This window comes from Macrobrachium rosenbergii, chromosome 57 (genome assembly GCF_040412425.1).
Source record: "Macrobrachium rosenbergii isolate ZJJX-2024 chromosome 57, ASM4041242v1, whole genome shotgun sequence".
NCBI lineage: Eukaryota > Metazoa > Arthropoda > Malacostraca > Decapoda > Palaemonidae > Macrobrachium > Macrobrachium rosenbergii.
In genome coordinates this window covers 6,592,874-6,610,390 of record NC_089797.1, presented here as the reverse complement: position 1 = coordinate 6,610,390, position 17,517 = coordinate 6,592,874, and the positions used below count along the sequence as shown (strand labels likewise).

The 17,517-nt window shown below is 37.9% G+C and overlaps 1 long non-coding RNA gene across 1 annotated transcript in view; it reads right to left on the bottom strand.

Annotated features, from left to right (window-relative positions):
• Positions 1–2,906, bottom strand: part of LOC136836903 (uncharacterized) — a 4,065-nt gene extending 1,159 nt beyond the window's left edge. The window contains exons 1-3 of the long non-coding RNA XR_010852492.1: positions 2,889–2,906; positions 1,196–1,397; positions 1–86 (exon numbers count right to left, since the gene is read on the bottom strand). The exon at positions 1–86 is cut by the window's left edge and continues 1,159 nt beyond it. This is a non-coding gene — a long non-coding RNA (uncharacterized lncRNA). The remainder of the gene's footprint in view (positions 87–1,195; positions 1,398–2,888) is intronic.
• Positions 2,907–17,517: the final 14,611 nt, after the last annotated feature.

The window sequence follows — 17,517 nt, the reverse complement described above, 5'->3', positions numbered from 1 at the left end:
AGAGACGAGATGACCAGACCCAAAATCAGGATGAGAAAGACGCCCATCATGTGCACCATCCGGAGAACCCGGGCTTTCCCGTCGTCCTGTTGGCGAGATAATTGAAAGATTATGATTAGTGGCGCCAGGCATTCTTTTGTAGTCATTAGGACACAGCAATATATTTCTCTTCGCTTGGCCCCCGTAGGAGGGCAGTGCACCGCTTGAGGCGTTACTTAAAGTCCTTTGCAGCGACCCTTCGGCCCCTAGCTGCAACCCCTCTCATTCTTTTTACTGTACATCCATTCATATTCTCTTTCTTCCACCTTCCTTTCCACCTCTCCAAGCAACTGATTCATAGTGCAACATCGAGGTTTTCCTCCTGTTACACCTTTCAAACCTCTCTACTCTCAATTTCTGTTTCAGCGCTGAATGACCTCATAGATCCTAGCGCTTGGCCTTTGGCCTAAATCTTGTATCCTGCTCTATTCTTTATGGCCTTCTGTCAGAAGTGATACGTTTACACTTAAACACTTATATACAGTACATACATATACTAGTTTTTCAGTGCACCAGGATTTGTCTTTTAACTTTTTGGATCTGAATTATTCTGTGACAAATATTTTATATGCCACTTTTCTGGGTCAATTTCACAATTCAAAAGCGATTCAGCTTCCTGAAGCTTTTTATGGTTTTTTCATTAAATAAACAAATTCTGTTTTCCCCATCTAATCTTCGTTTCCTACCTAATATTGTTTTTAGAACCGAATTTTAATAGAATATAAGCTGTTATCAAACAGTTATAAAACAAAAATCTCCGCTAATTTCTGTGAAAGATTTGCATTCCGAATCCCTTTATAAGAACGTATTTGTGTAAACTTTTACAGTTTCAGAAAGATTTTAGGTTGCTGTAAAAATGTGAGGTGAACTTATTGTTGAACGAGCTCCTTTACATTTGCTTGCCAGCATGCAAAACAAAGACTGAATATCCCGGACCACATTGAAACCTTGTACATTTCCTGAGAATTTTAAGGCGTATTTCATAATACGCGCTTTTGCGTGATGATATCGTCTGCGCTCAAGTATTTGAGCAGATGCACATATAAACAGACTTGCAAAAATATAAGCACAACATCCGCAGATAAATAACTAAGAAACATCACTACCGATGAGGAGAGGCTGAGAGAAACAACACCAACTTTTCTCAGGCACTCACCAGCTGCGCACTGAGCAGTTCGTCTTCCACCGAACTCTGGGTTTGCAGCTGCTGCCCTTGTCCTACTCCTTCCTGTCTGGCCTCCGCCTTGCTTCGGAGGATTTTCAGGTACACCACATTCTGTACCCAGTAGTCCATGATCCCCGTAGCCACCAGCTGATTGATCATTTTGTGAATTTGTGGACGAAACGGAGCCCCTCTCCTGGAACGATAGTCAGGTTAGTAATGCTAGATAAGCCTTGTAAATTTCGTTTCATATTTACTAAACAAAATACGTCTGTTAAGTCTTTGTGCATCGTTCGTTTAAAAAAAAAAAAGTAGAAGTTACTAAGCATTAGCTCTGCGTCGGATATTTCCTTTAAAACTGACTTTTCCTATAGTATTTTGGTTGCTTATCAAGAATTTACCGTTATTTTTGTCGGTCGACTGCAATTAACCTCAGAACCGATTATGTTTTGTACGCTAACCTCAGAACCGATTATGTGGTTTTTACCAGTATCCGGGGCCGGAGCCCCCTGCTATCCTGCTGGGTTATTAGGTTATTAGGTTAATATGGTTCGCGCATGAACATATGGCAGTGTTATTCGCGGAACGTACCACACAGTCAGTGCGGAGCTATTACTTATAAATACACCCTACCAAAAAAAAAAAAAAAAAACTAGCTCACATGCAAAGACCATAATAACTTGGTAAAATCCTCAGTGGTTTCTCCTACTCTTGTCTTTCACAAACAGACACGAAACAAAATTATCTACGGCGGTAATGAATCAAAGACAGTTTGCTTGTGAAAACTGACGTAGGTTTGACGACCTCTCAAAACACTAGTCCTCCACACTCATTACTGGACCTCGACATGACCTGAGACTCTCATTGAGAAACTACCATTTGGTCTAGCGCAATCAGACTAATCCTCAGTAGATAAAAAAACGAAGTTTATAAATATGAATGGAATAACTGCGGTTAAAAGGTTTGTTCAGAACCTGCTAATTTTGGTCTTATACATACATAGAACATCAGGCCAAGCACTGGGACCTATGAGGTCATTCACCGCTGAAACGGAAATTACAGTAAAAGGTTTGAAAGGTTCAAAGCAGTTGCACTATGACAGAATATGAAAGGAGGTACAGTAAAAGGAACGAAAGGGGGCTGCAACTAGCCAAGAACCCCTTCCTGAACATAGTCTTATATCTGATTTGACTCATGTAGAAGATTCTCTCTAGATTATAGGAAGGGAATTTGAGGAAAACTGATGCTTTCTTAAAAAGAAAATTAAAGTTTTCCTTTATCGGGGAGTGACGGAAAGATTCGGCGGTTTTAACGTTCCAGGATGAAATTTTCCAGTCCTTTTAGTGCGGAGTCTTTGTATAAAAAAACAGGCAACAGTATAATCGTTATCCCCACCAAAAAAAAGTTGTATTTTCGGGGATTCTGTTAAAAGCTATTCTCTCAGACAATAAACTTTCAGAAAAGACTTTCCCACATAGTACACCTCACGCACGGTGCACTGTAGGCATTATGCTTTACACCCCTGACTCCCATTCCTTTGACTGTACCTCCTTTCAGCCGAGGGCAACTGCTTTGAGGTTTTCCTCCTGTTGCACCTTTCAGGCCACTCTCAATTTTCCTTTCAGCGCTGAATGACCTCTTCTTCCTATTCTATTCTATTTTATAATAAGAAAGGGAATATGCTCACCTGACTCCCCAGCCGAGGCGTCTTCTTCCGGACGTCCTTCTTGTAGATCTGCCCGATGATTGTGGTGATGCGGTTCTTTGTGATGAGGAGGGAGAACCGTCCTTTGAGGACCCTCTTCAGCCCTTCTTCGGGAGAGGCCTTCTGCGCGTTTTCCAGTCACGAGAGAAATCATAAATATAAAAAGAGTTGAGAGAACTTTCATTCCTTCTACTATACCTCCGTTCATATTCTCTCTCTTCCGTCTTACTTTTCACCCTCTCTTAGCAATTGTGTCAACATTGTTTTCAACGCTGAATGACCTTATAGGTCCCAGCGCTTGGCCTTTGGCCTAAATCTTATCCGAATCCCTTCACAGAGTGATACTCGGTTCTACGATGACCAGAGATGAGAATGATATGCTTGCAGAATATTCTTTTGAAGTGGTAATTAACCTTCATAAGTTCAAGCGACGGTGCAATGCATTACTACCATGATACTGTTCTCATTGCATTTTAATACATTTTTATCTATTTATTAATTTATTTTTCTTTTTTTTTAATAAGTGAAATCTCTTCTTTTTGTATTTCCCTTTACCTCCTCTTACTTCTTCCTAATGAACACCTTAATATTCTTTGGAATATTAAGGTGTTCATTAGGTCTTCTCTTTGCTTTTCTCTCTTATACAGTTAATTTAATGTTAATTACGACTGGAATATCATCTGATTCTGGAATCAACGGTCTCACCTGATAACCTACTTGTTTCAAAGATAGATATCCTTCGTTAGTATAAACCTGGCAGATATTTGATTATTAATTATTGTATTTTTTTCAAAGAGACACGCCAATTCATCTTTTAAGAAGATCACTGCGATACTTGATATCCTTAAATTCTATCCATGATTTCTATTATTGATACGTGTACTGCGTATGCCATGTTACCTGTTCTTACACAACAATTATTATATTCTTTGGAAACTTGAATTTCAAGTCAGTGGCCCCTCTGGTGGGGTTGTTCCATATGAATAGTGTTGATCTTCTGGATAATAATAATAATAATAATAATAATAATAATAATAATAATAATAATAATAATAATAATAATTAAAGTGCTTTATAAACACAAATAAAAACATAAGTTGAGAAACAATGTAATTTTCAAACAAATACCAATTCGAAACGCGCTCGTATTCCCCGCCAAATCTCACCTCGTTATGCTGGTAGATGTACCTGACGTCGGGGTCGACGTTCTGGGAGAAGTAGTAGAGGACCATCCCCGTGAGCAGCTGTTGCTCGACGGCCCACTTCCAGTTGCGTCGAGTCACCAGGTCGCGGTAGGTGTTGATCGGCTCCGTCTGAGCCACAATGGCCAGGTGAGCCACGAGGGAGGACTGGAAACCCGACGTGATCAGGAAGCACGCTATGAGCCACCAGCCCACCATCATCTGTGAAGACGATTGTTTCATCAACTAGGTTGTAATTTCGTCAGTGCGCCTCATGCGGTGCACTGTAGGCATTACTTGAGGTTCTTGCAGCGCCCCTGCGGCCCCTAGTTGCAACCCCTTTCATTCCTTTTACTGTACCTCCGTTCATATTCTCGTTCGTCCATCTTACTTTCCTCAACCCTCTCCTGACTGTGAGGTTTTTCCTCCTGTTACACCTTTCAGACCATCTTGCTGTTAATTTCCGTTTCGGCCCTGAATGACCTCACAATTCCCAGCGCTTGGACTTTGGCCTAAATTCTATATAATATTCTATTCTGTATTGTAATTTCAAGATAATATTTGACTCTATTTTGCTGATTTTGTCACTATCAGTTGTTCATGAATTCCTCGCCTTCGTTCGGCGCAATCGACTTTTCTGTACAACCGTTACCTTATAATCAAGGCCACCGAAAATAGATCTATCTTTCGGTGGTCTCGGTATAATGCTGTATTAGCCGCGGCCCATGAAACTTTAACCAACGGCCCGGCCCGGTGGTGGCCCATCCTATATCTTTGCCGGAAACACGATTATGGCTAACTTTAACCTTAAGTAAAATAAAAACTACTGAGGCTAGAGGGCTGCAATTTGGTATGTTTGATGATTGGAGGGTGGATGATCAACATACCAATTTGCAGCCCTCTAGCCTCGGTAGTTTTTAAGATCTGAGGGCGGGAAAAAAGTGCGGACAGAAAAAAAGTGCGGACAGAAAAAAGTGCGGACGGACAGACAAAGCCTGCACAATAGTTTTCTTTTACAGAAAACTAAAATGCAACCGAGACTGTTTAGGTGATCACTTCAAATCTCCTTTAAATAATAATAAAAAAATGTAAAATAACTATTCTCGTTAACACGATTCAAATGAATCAGCAGCAACAGAAAACTGAGCACACCAAACGAAATGCATTCCATAAGAGCTAAGAAGAAGAAGAAGAAGAAGAAGAAGAAGACCCTTCTCCCTCATTTCAGCAAAGGCAACTCCTGACCTGTCCTGTGATGTCACTCGGAGGCTCTGGAGGGACTTGCAGGATGACAGCCAGGCTGTAGAAGAGAGCAGACTTGAAGGACATGCGACTCTCGCCGGTGAACTTGAAGCGCATCTTCTGCAGGAACCAGAGGGACGTCGCCCAGGCCACGATGCTCACGAAGAGGCACATCCAGAGGTCCACTGAAGAAGCAAAAGGGACGCAGTTCCAGAGAGTGATTCTCGGTAACGTCTACAGGATGTAATGTTGCCAAGAAAGATATATATGAAATTTTTCCTGCGCGTTTTTGCAAACTTGTAAATCGAGTAAGTTTTCTCTTTGCTTTTCCTCTTATAGGCCTGCAGTCAATTTAATCTTAATTGCGCTGGAAAATCATCTGATTCTGGAATCAACGGTCTCGCCTGATAACCCACTTGTTTTAAAGATAGATACCCTTCGTTAATATAAATCCTGGCAGATATTTGATTATTAATTGCTGTATTTTTTGCTAAGACAGGCGAATTCATCTTTTAAACAGATCACTATTGATACTTAATATCCTTAGATTCTATCCATGATTAAAAACCATAACTTATAAATTAAATAGAGAAAAAAAAAGTGGATTCCCCAGAAATTTTTTAGCTTTCGGAACCTCAAACAGCAACTCATAAATCTGGGGAGTTCCGCACAGTTGGCTGTCGATGATGTCATTACCTACTCCTGCGGCCTCTGCCATTAAAATGTTGCCATAAGTCACTACCCTCCTAATTTTAAGCCGTTATTTATCTAACACACGTCGTCGTTGTGTAACTGCCCTTTGTCACAAAGTCTTACAATCTATATAAAATATTTTCAAATAAATTTAGAATGAGGAAATGCTCTTAAAGTGCTAAAATATTCTATATTTCTCTTCACTGAAGAGTAGCCAGTTTTTGGTTTTATAGGCCTAAAGAGAGAATTCTTATCCAAGGACTCTAGAGCAATAACTAGAAAACTATTACAGTTCTTTAACGCAATTAAAGCTGTAAAATCAAATTTCTGTCTTTAATAACTTTTTATCAGATCATAATACCTTTTCAATAATTATTGTAATATATGAACAACATTTAACATTGCAAAAACAAGGTTTTTGTAAGGATTAGAGTCTTGCATGTTCATGATACTTAGGCTTAATAATAATAATAATAATAATATTCTCCGAAGTCAGGATTTCTTCCCCAATTACGTCCACTGATATACATAAAAATAAGGAAGTTATTTCATTACAAAATCATCCATTTATCAGTTTAATACAATCACAGTTACATACACAATATAAATCTCCGCCTCTCTCTTACGGAATAATAATAATAATAATAATAATAATAATAATAATAATAATAATAATAATAATAATAATAATAATAATGCGCCTACAAATATTGAATAAAAATGTCATGACAATGACCCCTCATATAACTTGAATACGACTCAAGAATATTTCCTCCGTTATACTTTTTTACTTAATACTTATATAATTATCTACAAAATACATCTGATGGAACCAATTTTGATTAAATTGAGACAAAGAAATAGAAAAAAATGTAAAAAAAAAAAAAAAAGTGGAAATCCCCTAGATCCGAAGTGCCTACCACCTATGGATCGATGCTTCCCATAGCAAAAAGTCTCGAGTAAATGAAATGCGGTGTGATAAACCCGTAGATTTTCCCGTTTTCTCTCATTTACTTTCTATCGGCGACTTGCTAGTACTCTCCTCTATGATTCTTTTTCTCTAGCTAACGGGCAATTACGGGTCCCCGTTAAACATTCCCATTTCATTCGCGACCATTGTTATCTCATCGTATGACCAACGGGCTGCTCTATAAGTAAGAGCCCGTGCTGGCATAAGGCCAGTTTAATTTAATCTCTATAATGACAACCTACTTTCTTCTTCTTGGCCTCATTTAATGTACTTGCTGCATACGATATGAAACCTCTGCCGTGTGTTACTAACCCATAAATTTCTAACTGTGATTCATATATACATACTTTGTCTTTCTGTGTGTGCATATTTGCATACAGCCTTATTATATATTTGAAAGATACGAATGCCATTTAGTGCTAATAGTTCGTCCTTTTCCTCAATTAAAGTTTTACCTATTCTTGTTTTTAATAGTGTAATCGGTGTACTCTCATCCAAGGAGTCTGGAGTAATAACCAAAACCTATGTGAATTTATAAATAAAAGTTTACGAGCTGTTCCAGCGAGTAGACTAAGGTCGCGTCAAGGTCGGACTACAACATCAAAACAGAGTTACACGACTGAGTATCCCGCTGACCTCTAAAAACTCAGATTGCTTCGAAGGAAATCGACTGGACAAGAGAGACCTCACCTTTGAAGGGCCGTAGAAACACGAGGTACTGCGGCAGAGGCTGCGGTTTCAAGGACACGATGACCAGCTGGTCGACGGACACCGTTCTCTCGTACTCCACGACCTCCATCCTCTGCTCGGAGGGACCCACGCTGGTCGTGAAATCCGCCTCCTTCCGGTAGACGGCGCCGTGGACGCCCGTCCAACTACCGTTGGGCAAGCGGTATCCGAAGGACGTGTCTGGAGCAGACCTTACCACGAAGCTGTAGTAGGAGTTGGAAATGAGGAACACTGAGGATGAATTAGGAAAAAGTAAAATTCCGAAAATGTGGGGATATATATATATATATATATATATATATATATATATATATATATATATATATATATATATATATATATATATATATATATATATATATATATATATATATATATATATTCCTGTCGCATAAATGACTATATAGTATACGAATGAATGTGAAATACGAGATTTCTGCCTCACATCGTGATCGAACCCAGGACTTTCAGTTGAAGGGCAAACCGCTACCAACTGACCTAGACAGATCTTTGGAGTAACAGCTCATACACTAATTGAGCCTCTTAGCATTATGCAGATTTAATTATGAAATACACCAGGAACCAGAGCCCGTGCCGGCCTGTGGCCAGCTTAATCTACAATACAACACGGATATTTAAATATAATTTTAGGTCCCTAATGATAATAGATGATGCACTGTCAACTTAAATATTACTGGTATAAATCTCTGAAGTTCGACCTTATGTTTCATTCTGTGACTGAAAAGAAGAAGAAGAAGAAAGCCGCTAAATAAATAGATAGTCAAGGAGGACTGGGTGTCAATCTGCGTATAAGCAGCGGTATTTAATCTATCCCGGTAAAAGAATGACTTACTATGGGTTAGTTGTTCTAAAGAATTCAGCAATTTTATATTTAAAAATTTAAGTCGTTAAAATCTCTCTCTCTCGTAGATTAAAAGAGCTTAGAGTGACAATGTTGCCTTGAAGCTCCATGTTCACCTTTGAAGGTTTGTGTCGATCATTACTTTAGCTACAAATAACTTATTGACGGTAACGTTATTGTTAGAAAGTTTACTTCTATATTTTTATTATTTTTTGTTTTTATCTATTTGGTCTTTAAACGCCCAGGTTACTCTTTCCCTCGGAAACTTATTGGAACAGTCATCTAGTTGTTGTTTTTAATTCTCCCAGGATCACAGCCTAACGAAGCTTATAAATAATGGCTGAAGTCTAAATCGTTCATTTCATCTAACTCGTTCATAAATCACAAACCGCTTACGTATTCTAAATTCTGGTTTAATCCACTATCCAAATCGAAGTACGGGCTTATTATAAAAGCTCTTGAGATTTCTGCATTACTGTCATTATTACGATCCGTCATCAAGTTCAGAAAACCGTGAATGCTCCATTCTTACGTAAAACTTGACCTTTTCCGCAAGGGCGGCAGGATAATATTATGAATGATGGACAAAACCAAAAGAACAAGCGTAGAAGCTTTGAAATGACAGCTGACAGACGTGGAATGGCTGTTAAACCTTTGTAACGTCACTTCTCACCTGAAATTCATGACGGGGGCGAATGCCTCGAGCAGCCTCTTGTCCAGGGAGTCCACTATGGTCACAATTCCCCCGGGGCCGTCTTTGCTCTGGATGTAGTCCGCGTAGGGGGTGAATGTTATCGAACTGATTCGCATGAGATAACCCTGCAGGTTCTTCACCTTTCCTGAGGGCCAGACCAAAATGCAGGTCATTTTCAGGTACATAGAAAAATTTCTTTTTCACAATAATACCAAATTACAGGTCTTTTCAATGTACATAAATTCCCCCCACCCCCCCACCCCCCCAAAAAAAAAAAAATACAGGTCATTTCTAAGAACATAGAAAAATTTCTTTTTCACAAAAATACCAAATTACAGGTCTTTTCAATGTACATAATTTTTTTTTTCAAAAAAAAAAAAAAAATACAGGTCATTTCCAAGTATATAAAAATTTTCTGTTTTTCACAAAAATACCAAAATACAGGTCATTTACAGTTACATAAAGTTTTTTTTAAATACCAAAATACAGGTCATTTCCTGTTACATAAATAAAAGAATTTTTCACAAAAATTTCTTTTTCACAGAAATACCAAAATACAGGTCATTTCCAAATATATAAAAAATATTTTTTCATAGAAATACCAAAATATAGGTCATTTCCAAATATATAAAAAATATCTTTTTCGCAAAAATACCAAAATACAGGTAATTTCCAAGTATATAAAAAAATTTTCTTTTTTTCACAGAAATGCCAAAATACATGTTATTTCCAAATATATATATAAAAAAATTTTTTCACAGAAATGCCAAAATACAGGTCATTTCCAAATATATAAAAAAAATCTTTTTCGCAAAAATACCAAAATACAGGTCATTTCCAAATATACAAAAACCATCTTTTTCGCAAAAATACCAAAATACAGGTCATTTCCAAATACACAAAAAACATCTTTTTCGCAAAAATACCAAAATACAGGCCATTTCCAAATATATATAAATAATGTTTTTACAGAAATGAAACCATTTCAATGAAGATCTCTCTGGAAAGGTTTCCAGCGAAACCTTTCCTTTACATAGTTAGAATCCGCGAAACCTACCCGCTACTAGCTCAGAGTCCTTCAAAGGTATTTGAGACCCAAGAGGCCAGGATCCTTTCAGCAGCACTTTCGTTCGGCTGTTGTCACAGAAGAGACATCCGGCGTACAGCGAAACGCGATCCCCATAATCTGGTAACAGGAAACAGTGTGACGTTATTCACAGCTTCGTGTACTTACTGTTTTAAACTTTAAAATGTGCGTTCATGATAAATAACATTTGCTCATGGGACTTTCTGATACTGTGATTACAAGCAAGAAACCAATAAAATGTCTGTGTAAAACTAAGAATCACTACTAAATACAAGCAAGAAACCAACCAAATGTCTGTGTAAAACGAGGAATCACTACTAAAATCCAACAGAATCTAAACAGAGTGGTTCACAAACCTTTGAAATTAATTAATTTAATTTTAATCTTGCTGTAAAACAAAAAATTAAAAGCAATGACCTCTGAGAAAATTTTTCTCCCATTCTCAACAAAAAGGAAATTTAATTACTTGTGGAGTTCGTTTATTGTATAAGAGTAAGCAAATACGACTATAACTCTGACTTACCTGTTTCCTGCTCATCGGCGACGCCTGTTAGCAAATTCTGGCCCTGCGGTGAAATGGGCCTCTCCTCAGCTGACGATTTCCTCGACTCCGACAGGAGTTTGTCCATGGTTCCCTTCCGAAGGCCGAGATACAGAGTGCTGACGGCGTTGCGGAACGCTGAAGTAGTAATGGTTGATCTGGCGTTGCGTCTTCTCCCTACGATGAGGACCTTGGTGTCTTGTTTCTCGTAGAATTTGCTCGTTTCCAGAAAACTGGATCAGGGGAGAAAACAGAAAGTAGCAATGGCAGATTGTGAAGCATTTGAATGATATGTGGCTGGCGCAGATGTTGAGACAGTAATGTTTTGTTACAGAAACTGAGACAACAATGATGTTTTCTGATAGATATCGAGATGGTAATAATGTTTTCTGACAGAATATGATTGAAGCAACCTTGCAGATCAGTCCAGTCTTGTTCAACATCATTTTATTTTGCAGATAAAACAAGGACCATTATTCCCCTAAAATTCCATTTATTATATTACATTATTACATCATTCCTCTGGAAACTTATCCCGTTATCTAGAAGATAGAATTCTGCAGATACAACAAAGAGCATTATCCCCCAAAATTACATTTATTACATTACATTATTACATTATCCCCCAGGAAACTTAAACTGCAGTAATTTTACAAATAAAACAATTTTCGTTTTTCCAGCAGAAAACATTTTTCAAAAACCTACCTGAACATTTCCTCATCTCCACCAGCAGTCAGATCAACCAGCAACGCTCGACAGTTGATAGTGGGGCTGCTCCAGATGGAAAACGGGAACTGGAGCATATCCTTGTACTGCTGGACGGCAAAATCCACGACTACCACAGGGTGAGAGTCCTGGACTATTTTCCTGCGAGAAAAAATGGTCGTTAGAAAATTCGAAAAAATTGAAGTAAATTACATACATACGTATATATGACTATATGGACGTGACTCCTTTTGACAACGTATGAACTGGGCTATAAAATCTAGGCCAAAGACCGGGCGATGGGACCTGCGAGGTCATTCAACGCTGAAAATAGTATTGAGACATTTGTTAAGAGAGAGCATTTGTGATGAGACAGGCGTGAACATATGAATTATTCACATCATGTGGACAGGTACCAGCTTGGGAATCTACGAGGGAACAGGCATGTGATGAAGAGGGTTATTGCATTATTCACTCACCGTGACATTTACAGGTCTCAATGATACACGTTTAAGATAAAGTGAAAGGTTTTCTCGAGAATATTTTAAATTTCAGCGTATTTTTTCTGGTAATTATTATTATTATTATTATTATTATTATTATTATTATTATTATTATTATTATTATTATTATTATTATTATTATTCAAAAGATGATCCCTATTCATATGGAACAAGCCCAAGGGGCCATTGACTTGAAATTCAAGTTTCCAAAGAATATGGTATTTATTGGAAAGAAGTAACGGAAGGTAATGGTAAATACAGGAATAAAGAAGAGACCACGTATTAAAAAAGAAAAATAATTAACTAATTAATAAATAGATAAAAATGTAAGTAAGTTATCAAAATACAAAGAGAATTGCATTGGGACAGCAATGCATTGCATCTTCGCTTGAACTTTTGAAGTCCCAGTTGCACGGAATCTTTGCAATCGTCTCATGCACTCCTCAGCAAACTTCACAATAGGCCTATGTTGACATATTATTAATCAGCACCTTACTACAAAGATCAGAAATCAAATTTTACCTTATGATGTAGGACGCGAACGGCTGACCGGCATCTCGCGTCATGAGAACGAAGTGACATCCCCGGATCCTCGGTTTCAGAAGTTGCCAGGCCATTTCCCCAACCGAAGTGGAAACATCCTGACACGCAGCAGCGCCCTCTTCTGCTTTCTTTCCTACTTCTTCTTCTCTCGAGGTATCGACGGAACCGATGCTGAGCAATTTCATCATGTCCCCTCTCTTTAATGTTTCCTTTTGCTTTCCCTCGGCGGGACAGACCACTTGGCGGTGTCTGGGTACATAGTTTGAATGCTGCAAAGCACCTGACTGCTGTTCAGCAGGCATCGTAGCCTCGGAATCATAGTTTGAATGTTGCAAAGCACCTGACTGCTGTTCAGCAGGCATCGTAGCCTCGGAATCATAGTTTGAATGTTGCAAAGCACCTGACTGCTGTTCAGGTGGCATCGTAGCCTCGGAATCATAGTTTGAATGTTGCAAAGCACCTGACTGCTGTTCAGGTGGCATCGTAGTGGCATCTGCTGTTCAGCAGGCATCGTAGCCTCGGAATCATAGTTTGAATGTTGCAAAGCACCTGACTGCTGTTCAGCAGGCATCCCTCGAATCATGCTTGTTTGCAAAGCACCTGACTGCTGTTCAGGTGGCATCGTAGCCTCGGAATCATAGTTTGAATGTTGCAAAGCACCTGACTGCTGTTCAGCAGGCATCGAGCTGCATGTTTGAATGTTGCAAAGCGCCTGACTGCTGTTCAGAAAGCATCATAGCCTCGGAATCATGACTTTCCACTATGCTGATACCGAGGAGCAGAAGTAGCGCCGAGAGCCACATCCTGAGAAATAAAAAGAGATGTTGTGCTTTAGGTCAGTTCTTGGATATCAGTGGGGCACTTGAAATGTAAACAGAACGACTCTCATCAAGGTAATGAGTCCTCGCTTTCCTTACGTGAGTTTTGACAAACTGTCTTTCCCGTTAACTGTATTCAAGTAATGCAAGCAATTGTTCTAGAAGGATTTAATCTTCAATGCACTGTAACTAGGGGATAGTAAGTTCCAGATGGTCTAGCAAGTTTGAAAAACACAAAAGATGAATTGATTTGTTTCAGGTCGCATTGCCTTTTTCAAAGAGCTAATCATGACTGAAATTCCAGGTAATTCACGTTTGTTATATAATCGAAGAACTATTTAGAATCTGTCAAGCCATGTTTACTAACAGAAAGGGGGTTGATTATGAGGAATGGTATATTTATGTCGTTGCTTATTGAGCTACGTGCTGAGAATAAAATAGGTTGGATAATGAAGTTATGTTTACGAATTTTACGCAGACCTTACATTAAACCTAGTGACGTGCCTTTTGAAGTATACCTTAGTTTAACCAGACAACTGAGCTGATTAACAGCTCTCCTAGGGATGACGTGCCTGTTGTATGGAAGTTTACATTCGTGTTAAGTAATTATTTTTTTCCTTTTAGTTTTTTAAGATTTTTGTATATCTTGTCTTCCGTTCTGAAAGCCTCAGTCTAAAGTATCACCGTGAGAGCTTTCAAAATTAGCATAGTCACTTAAATATTTTCCATATTATTTAGAGACATTTAAACTTTTATTTTTACCGAGTCTTTTAAGAACTTCTTTGTTATTTTCGGAGAATAAATCTTATGTGTAATAATTTTTAGCCATGTGCCAAAATGAAAAGATTATCCGGATCTTTCATTCTTCTACGCGGCATTTCAAAGTCCGAAAAATACTGGATTTTTGAGAAATCTGAATATATGTAATGCTCCAGTCCAGACCAAAAGCCAGGGAACCATTTCTGGAATTGTTTCTGTTTTAGACAATGAGTATCTAGAAAGGTTTGTAAAAAAAAAAAAAAAAAAAATTATCGAGTCGAAAACAAGAACGCCGAGTTTGGCGGCTAACTCGAACAGTTTCTTTGCTTTATACTTTCCACAGATTTTGGTGTATTTGACAATATTTCTAACGAGCACGCACGCACACAGAAAAATACTGTGCTAAAATATTGTGTAAATGAGTCGATGGTCTTCAGGTGCGTTTTTCGTGGGCAGAAACTGACGTGAATTTGCTGAATAATCATCTGCATCTAAAAACGATGAGAGCGAATGACCAAGAATGTGAACTGTTAGTACACTACTTTTAACATGTTTTATGCTACCTTAGACCATGGTGAAGGAACTTACGCAATTCGAGAGTATTTAAAATGACAGGGACAGGTACTGTTATCAAGGCTGGTAAAAAGGAATCTCTTTTGTTCCCGTCTTCGTCTTGTTATAAAGTTTCTAAAAACAGTTCAGAGGATTTGTCTAGCATCTCCAAGGACAGTTACGTTCTGATGAATGCACGAGAGAAAAAGGGGACATATATTATTTTTTTAAAGTATATTTGCAGATCACTCTGGTTTTCAAAGGTTCCAACTCAGTTTGAAAGAAGAAAGGCGGTAGAAGAAGACCTTCGTACTTAAGAGGTCAATAGTGTTAAACAAATATTCTTTAGAAATACACAGGAAGGTTGTTCATGTCTCCTGCAAGATTAACGCTGTTGGTATCACAATAAATTAATCCTTCGTTAATATTTTTGTGGAATTTGAGTTACATTTCCAGTTATTTAGATATTATCATCTTTTCCGTGAATAAAAAACACAAACCTTCTTGATCCTCTGTGAGTCCGTTTATAATACTAATCTTAATTCGACAAATGTTTTTCTCGTAGTCGAAAATTTCATACAAGGAATATATTAAGCGTCAAATTCATAGGACCCATTTTCAAGATACTCTAAGCTTGTAAACCCTATATATATATATATATATATATATATATATATATATATATATATATATATATATATATATATATAGAGTTGGTGTTGAAATGAGTAAGTGTTGATTATTAGATGAGAAATATCATAAAAAGACTGAAACTTCAAGAATGTCATTATTGCAGCTACAGTATTTTCGACTAATCATGAAATTACATCGTCATTTTACAAATAATACTTGAAGAAGCTTTTTCAGTCATCATATTTCCCGTTACACAATATGAGGTTGAACAATTGGAATTGTTCAATTACAGTGAAAAATGGAATTGCCAGAATTCATTTCGCTATGCTGGAAAACAGTAACACATTAAATCTCTTTGCAGTTTGCTATGATTAGAATTTAATCTTTCAGACGAATCAAAATACCCGGAAATAACTCTGACATGAATTGTTCGAAGGAGAGAGAGAGAGAGAGAGAGAGAGAGAGAGAGAGAGGCCAGTCTCTTCCTACCTGCCAAGACGACCGCTGTCTCGGAAGTGGTGTAAACACCTGGACAGTCCAAGTCATCTACAGTCATCCATCTGCCAATTGATCTTGAAGCCTTGTCACGCATGGATACAAGAAGACAGGGAAGGTGAGAGAGAGAGAGAGAGAGAGAGAGAGAGAGAGAGAGAGAGAGAGAGAGAGATCTGGCTCCTGGGCGACACGTGGAGAGAGAAAAAAAAAAAAAGTGCGACAAATACTTAGATAAAACAAGGAACAATTTTGCGGAATTATGTTATGACTTCTCAAGAGAAGAAAAAAAAATGAACGTAATGCTCGTGTGAACTCGTACCGAACCGCTTACTATCTATGAATCACGTCTGCGATCAACTTTTTTGCCACAATGTCTTCCAGTGATCGTCGTAAAATGGCTTCAACGGTTACACAGACAATTCGCTCGCGAAAATCTCATTTTATCGCGACTTCCCCTGAATATGGTAAGGGTTTTTTTCTTATTCAGTAACCAACTATTTATTTTTATATACTCTTTTTCTTCCATTATTTCAACGTGTTCGAGGTTCTCGTCCTTCTTATTTGCGGAAGATTTCTCTTTTTAAACGTCTATGCATTCCGTTATACAGGCACGTTTAGCAGAGTGTACATTATATGTTTTTGGGTAAGGTGGAACACCAAGTTAATAGGAGAGAGAGAGAGAGAGAGAGAGAGAGAGAGAGAGAGAGAGAGAGAGAGAGAGAGAGAGAGATTTTTATTGACTTTTTATATCAATAAAAACTATAAATTATCAATATTTCCTCTCCCTCCTCAGTACCTTCATTTGCCTTTCTTTTAGGCATGGTCTGTAAAATTTCAATAAGCGTGCGTAATTATAGCAGCTGTCTGTCCTCAATAACAGGAGAGAAGCGAGCTTACACGATATATATCACATAGGCGCACTGAAAATGAAGTCGTTAAACAACTGGATTAAAACATATTCTTGAAGACGTCTTCGCGGCTCCAGGATCCTTTGAAGCAGTCTTCAGCTCCTGAAGCATTCCCGGGGAAACCCCCATTCGATTATAACGTCTTCTTACATTAGGTGTTCATTAGGAAGAAGCAAGAGGAGGTAAAGGGAAATACAGAAAGAAGAGACCTCGCTTATTAAAAAATATAAAAATTAATAAATTAGTAACAATGTTTCAAAGTGCAAGGAGATTTTTATATCTAATCAAGATCGTCACGATTTTAGTGAAGAGTAGGCTAAAGTCCAGATACGTATATCTAATCAAGATCTTCACGATTTTAGTGAAGAGTAGGCTAAATTCTAGATACGTGTCTGTAAAAGGATTTGAAGGTATATAACCCCAAATACAACAATGACCAATCTTAAATTTGAAGGCACGCGAGAAAAATCATAGACCTATTGACCTAGTGTAGTGTCTAGACTACAAAAAAAAAAGTTGCAGTGTGCAACTCAGAATAGTCTTCCACTATACTTACATAAATTATATAAAGTATATAACTTATATAAACGGGCGTTACAGAACCGTACAGGAGAAAAGGTGCAAAATACATCCACAATGATAAACATATGTTAACGTCATACATTCAGTAAACATTTTCTTATTATGGTAACCAAT